The sequence below is a fragment of the Tiliqua scincoides genome, chromosome 1 (assembly GCF_035046505.1).
Source record: "Tiliqua scincoides isolate rTilSci1 chromosome 1, rTilSci1.hap2, whole genome shotgun sequence".
In the NCBI taxonomy this organism is placed as follows: Eukaryota; Metazoa; Chordata; class Lepidosauria; order Squamata; family Scincidae; genus Tiliqua; species Tiliqua scincoides.
In genome coordinates, this window is record NC_089821.1 from 135546749 (window position 1) to 135553295 (window position 6547).

The following is a 6547-nucleotide window of genomic DNA, read 5'->3' on the forward strand; positions in this document are numbered from 1 at the left end:
GAGTGGAGGGAAGCAAATGCCTTGCACCCAGCTTTGGGGAGGGGGGGTACAACAGGATGAACTTTCCACAGCTTGCTGAAGAAAAAATGAAGAAGAATTAGGGGACAAGAATTAGGAGCCTCTAGATGAGACTGACCTTGGCTTTTATTTCAGGTAAGGATTAATGAAGTTGCAATCATTCTGTTCATGAAAAAGGAGACAATCATGTAAATTTTTCTTAGCCATCTCAGAACTGTAATCCTTAAAGTCCTGGGCTAGTCCATTTCCCCAGTCAATTGAAATTATTGTGTAAGCTTTTGTGGTAGTAATGTTGCTGGTCATTCTGCTCTAAAATGAGAAATTGCTTCAAAAAGGAGGCTTGATATGCCACAGTTCCTTCTACAATAATACATCTAGTATTTGTGCTTATTGCTTACCAATGAGAAAAAGATATGTGCTAGCAATCAGAAGTGTGATTATTCATTGTGGCAATGTTGTATCTTTAGCAAAAGTACAAAAATATAATTCCTGGTTTTGTGGGGTTTTTGTTTTTTTTAAACAACTGAATTATCTTTTTGGGAAAGGTAGAAAAACTCCTTCATCCACATAATGGTTATTCATATATTATGGTTATTTGGGCACTGAATGTCAGTATACATTTCTGTACAAATGTACAACTTATGTGCACAGTTTATGCCTGCATTGAATGATACTTGGGAGTAGGGGTAGTCATAAACTGTACCTGGGTATATAATAACAATAGTAATTATAAATATAATTTAATATATATACCGCTTTATATATTGCTTTTCAACAAAAAAAGTTCACATAGCAGTTTACAGACACAATCAATTAAATGGCTCCATATCCCCAAAGGGCTCAAAATCTAAAAAGATGGAAAGGGACATGGACATCACTCAAAGTGGGCTGAAACACAGTGCAAAAGCTGCTGGGATTTACCTTTCATTCTTTCATGAAGTTCTTAGCATCTTGTTTGTCTAATGAAATATTGTATGCTATGTTTATTTAAGCAGAGTGAATGGACTGCCCAGTCCTATATTCGGCACTGCCACCAGGTGCAGCAGCACTGAAATGGCACTGAGATCTCCTTGGGAGAAGGGGACCCCAGGCCCTGCAATGGGGCTTTTCAAGTCTGAGCCAGCTATTTTGCTTTGCAGCCCGCCACAGAGGATAGGATATGGCAGAGCAGGGCTCCCCTGGTCCCATCCCCCCTCCCGGTCACTCCCCCTGCCTCTCCCCACACCAAGGCCCTTACTGCCACCCGGAGCTCTTATCTTGGTCCGGGCAGCATCTGTCCTGTGAGGGCAGTCCCTCCTTTCCTGGTGTTGTGGATGTGTCTTATGGCATGTTTGTGACACCCAGCACTGGCACTGGAGCTCAGTGCTGGTGCATGGCCCACATAGGAGTGGGCCCTGAGACTCTAGGCATTTGTGCCCGACTCCTAATTTTCTTTCTGGCTTTATGTCTAACATTAGGCTGTGTGCTTTCACAAGTGCAATTCCAAAAAATCTACATTGTTTCTTCTATACTTATTAACTTCTGAAGTACTCTACATAGGGCTAGAAATTTGTCAAGAAATCAAGCTTAGATAATCACCTTGCCTTATCTCCAAGGTCGAGCAGGGGGCAGAGCTTTTCAACTTCAGAAAAGTTACTTTTCAAACTGTACTGGCAATGCATAGAGGCCATTAATTTCCAAGGCAACCCCTGGAAAACTGCAGCCAAAGTTAACCTTTCACTGCTCCTGAGACTTCCATTGAACTCCATTGAATTTAAGCCAGCCTCCTTCTCTAAGTTTACAGACCTTGCTGCAGCCTCATTCCATTTTGCAAATGCTTACATTTTGCAGAGGTCTGTTTTTTTAAACACCAGGATGTCACCCTTGTTTCCATTTGAACAAAGACCCAGGCTACAATTCAGTGCACTGTTACTTAATAATAACACCCATGGAAAGCAATGGGTCTGCTTCTGAGTAAATAGGTTTGCAGCTATGTGCAGCTGCACTTACAGTATTTCCTTGTCGCTTGTCTCTCTGCTGTGAATGGAATTGCACACTCCCAGTTATGTATTATAAGTTGGATGTTATATGTAGAGCCTCTGGTCTAACACACCAGGCACCGTAAAGAAGAATTTGATTAATGGTTCTCCTGCAGTGGTTCCCAACCTTTTTTCACTTGCATACCCCTTGGCAGCCAATTTCCATAAATATACCCCTCATATTAGCTAAATGTTTGTAATTAGTAATAGGAGCCCTCATCTCCTCCATATGAGAACCCATACTTTATGTATTCATCACAGTATTTTCTTTTTTTATCTGTTTGAAGAGCTGAAGACTATGCCTTTGCACTGTTTTGCACCAGAAGTGTCCTGAGAGATTCTTGGTGATTGATCACTTCCCATTTCAGCTTTTTTTCTGTGCTGGTTTTCAGTCACTGATTCATACAAGAATTGAAGACCAAAAACTAGCTATTGGTGGGGCTTTCACAGCTAACTAGCTACCTCCCTTCCTGCCTTGCTGGCCTTGCAAGGTATTCCGGAGCACTATTTGCCTTTTTCTGCCATTATTCAATTCTTTTTCAAGCACCCCTAAGGGTCTGTTGAGTGCCCTGGTGGTACACGTACCCCAGGTTGGGAACCACTGTTCTGCTAGTATGTTATTTACACTGCACTTACTCTAATAGTGTTTACAAAAAGGTTGTGAAGACCAGAATTAAAAAAATTAAAGAATAAAAATGTATCTTATGATCTTTTACTAAATTTTTAATAAATTAGAGACTGTGTAGTTCTTAGGTAACAATTTGTTGTTATTCAGTTGTTAAGTCATGTCTGACTCTTTGTGACCCAGTACAATCCAGCACGCCAGACCACAGCACACCAGGCCCCCCTGTCTACCACTAATTTCCAGAGTGTGTCCAAATTCATGTTCATTGCCTCCGTGACACTATCTAACCATCTTATCCTCTACCATCCCCTTCTCCTTTTGCCTTCAATTTTCCCCAGCATCAGGGTCTTTTATAAAGAGTCCTCCCTTCTCATGAGATGACCAAAGTATTTAAGCTTCATCATCTGTTCTTCCAATGAACAGTAAGTGTTGATTTCCTGTAGGATTGACTGATTTGATTTTCTTGCATTCCAGGGGACTCTCAAAAGTCTTCTCCAATTACTATTGGAGAAGGTAACAATTACTGGGTAGGTTATTTTTCAGGATCTGGCCTCAGGTAAAATCAGACAAAACTATAGTCAGACATCCTCCTAAGTTTAACCCCCGATTTATCCATGGTTCATAGAAAATGCCATGATTTTGGCTCAAGAACCTGCCCTTGACTTGCCTGCCTGTTTGACCCTTGCCCAGCTTGGCTGATAAGAGCTGCCCGGGGTGGACTGGCTGAGTGGACGGGGAGGGTGGTCAACTCTTCTTTGGGGGAGGGGACATTGCCACCTGCTTTGAAGCGGGCGGTGTTTCGCCCCCTCCTGAAGAAGCCCTCCCTGGATTCCACTGTGTTGAACAACTATCGGCCAGTCTCTAACATCCCGTTTCTGGGCAAGGTAATTGAGCGGGTGGTGGTGGCCCAACTCCAGAGCTTCTTGGATGAAGCAGATTATCTGGACCCTTTCCAATCTGGTTTCAGGCCAGGCTTTGGGACGGAAACTGCCTTGGTCGCCTTGGTGGATGACCTACGCCGGGGACGGGACAGGGGGAGTGCGTCCCTGTTGGTCCTGCTGGACCTCTCGGCGGCTTTCGATACCATCAACCTTGGTATCCTTCTGGGCCGATTGGCCGAGTTGGGAGCTGGAGGCACTGTTTTGCGGTGGTTCCGCTCCTACTTGGAGGGTCGGTCCCAGATGGTGGTGCTGGGGGATGCCTGTTCGACACCCTGGCCATTGAGGTGCGGGGTGCCGCAGGGCTCAATTCTGTCCCCCATGCTATTTAATATCTACATGAAACCGCTGGGAGAGGTCATCCGGGGGTTTGGAGTGGGGTGTCATCTATACGCTGATGACACCCAGCTTTATCTCTCCTTTCCTCCAGACTCCAGGGTGGCGGTTGAGGGCCTGGAGCGCTGTCTGGAAGCAGTGAGGATCTGGATGGGGGCTAACAAGCTGAAATTAAATCCGTCTAAGACAGAGGCTCTCCTGGTTCGGAAATCCTCGATGCAGGTGCTGGATTATCGGCTTGCTCTGAATGGGGTTGTACTCCCTCTGAAGGAGCAGGTCTGCAGCTTGGGGGTCCACCTGGACTTGCAGCTGCTTCTGGATTCCCAGGTGGCGGCTGTGGCTAGGGGGGCCTTTGCTCAGCTTCGGCTGGTGCGCCAGCTGCGTCCGTACTTGGATCGTGCAGACCTGGCCACAGTGATCCATGCTACGGTGACATCGAGGTTAGATTATTGTAACGCGCTTTATGTGGGGCTGCCCCTGAAGACGGTTCGGAAACTGCAATTAGTGCAGAATGCGGCGGCCCGTGTGATCACTGGAGCTAGGTGGTTTGACTCTGTCAGCCCGCTTCTCCGGGGGCTACATTGGCTGCCCATTCGTTTCCGGGCCCAATTCAAGGTGCTGGTTTTGACCTTTAAAGCCCTATACTGCTCTGGGCCAGGTTATCTTAGAGTTCGCCTACTCCCGTACAATCCGGCTCGTCCTCTCAGGTCATCAGAGAAGGCCTTTTTACAAGTGCCACCGCCTAAGGAGGTACGTGGGGCGGCGGCAAGAAATAGGGCCTTCTCAGTAGTGGCACCAACGTTGTGGAACTCCCTTCCCCTTGACTTAAGAATGGCTCCCTCTCTTGAGACCTTTCGGTGAGGCCTGAAGACCTTGTTGTTTAACCAAGTCTTCTGACTTTATGGCCTTTTTAACATCTTTTATACATTTTTAGTTGCTTTTTTACAGGCCCGATTCCTCTAAGAACTGTTGTTTTATGCTCTTTTATTCTGACTTTTCTGACTACTGTTTTTATGGGTTCTGCTAATGTGTTTTTTAATATGTTTTTATCTGTTTGTGAAATTATGTTTTAATCTGTTTTATATGTTGTTAGCTGCCCTGGGTCCCTCTGGGGAGAAGGGCGGGATAAAAATAAAGTTTTATTATTATTATTATTATTGACTTATCTGTGAGATTGACTTAAAGGCTTGTGTCTGTAGCAGGCCCTAGGTTGCTCTGTTCTTAAGAGACAATTGCTTGTTGCTTATAATGAATGTCAAATTTTGTTATTAAGGGTCCTAATTAACCCTTAGTACTCCTTAGTACTGAGTACTGAGTGGAGTATTCCTTAGAACTGAGTATTGAATATGTTTAAGGCTGCAATCCTACATAGACATTTCTAGGCCCCACTGAATAAAATGAGACTTCTGAGCAGACATACATAGGATTGTACTGGGGCAGTGCAATCCTAACCCTCCTGGGTTAGTCCCAGTTGTTGTGAATGTGCTGTAAACCATGTTTGCGATGTCTCAGGGGAGGATAGGCACATCTGTGCGCTGGCCTTGTGGAACCAGCCCTGGGCCTAGAGGAGGATAGGCACATCTGTGCATTGGCCTCACAGAGCCAGCCCAAGTCTGGAGGAGGTAAGTTTGTGCTGGCCCAAGCAGGCCAACACGGGGTGGGAGAGAGTGGCAGGAAGGAAGGAAGGAACGGAGGTGGGGAGGAGGCATCTCTCTCTAAATGAATTTTAATGCAAAGTTGCATGACTGTCATGCAGTTTTTATTACACATTTTCAGTGGCTTGGATTTGTACTATGGCATCTCTCTGAAAATACTATAAAACAAACAATAAATTGGCAATGTTCTCTGGCATAGCTTTACTTCTTTATAAGGTTTACAATAATCTGCTTTGAGCATCTTTGGCATCAAGATAGTTTTGTGGCTTGTTATAATACTTCGCTTTCACTGCATTAAAAAAAAAACCCCACTCCCAATGGCTGTGATATGCCCATTTCTTGGGAATGTTTAGTTGTTTAGGCTTTTCTGTAAACATAACTTGTATGAGTTTAACAGAGCAATTTTCTAATGTCTGAATTAAAGGCATAGGAAATTCCTCAAACAAGGCAGAGCTTCCTCTGATTGTTAAATTACAAAGGAAAAAAATTGAAACTCTATTAAAAGTTCCTGTCTCTTTAACCCATTCTGGGTTAAATGTCGGTGAGCACTGAGAAAATAAGCGGGTGATTTCTAGGAACCAACCAGATCTGTCAAGAACTAGTCATGCCAGGCGAATATAATCTTTTTGGATTAGAGTGAACAGTCTGGTAGATGCTATGGACATAGTGTGCCTAGATTTCAGCAAAACCTTTGGCAGGCTCCCATGTAGATAAAATGTCTAGATGGTGGGCTAGATGGTACTACTGTTAGGTGAATTTAAAGCTGGTTGAATAACTGGTATCAATGAGTGCTGTTAAATGGTCCCATGTCTATCTGGAGTGTCCCATGTCTATTGAGTGGAGTGTGACATGGCTCTGTTTTGGCATTGTGCTATTCAACATTTTTATACATGATCTGGGTGATGAGTAGAGGGGATGCTTATCAAATTTGCAGATGAATAAAGTGCAGGGTGGTGG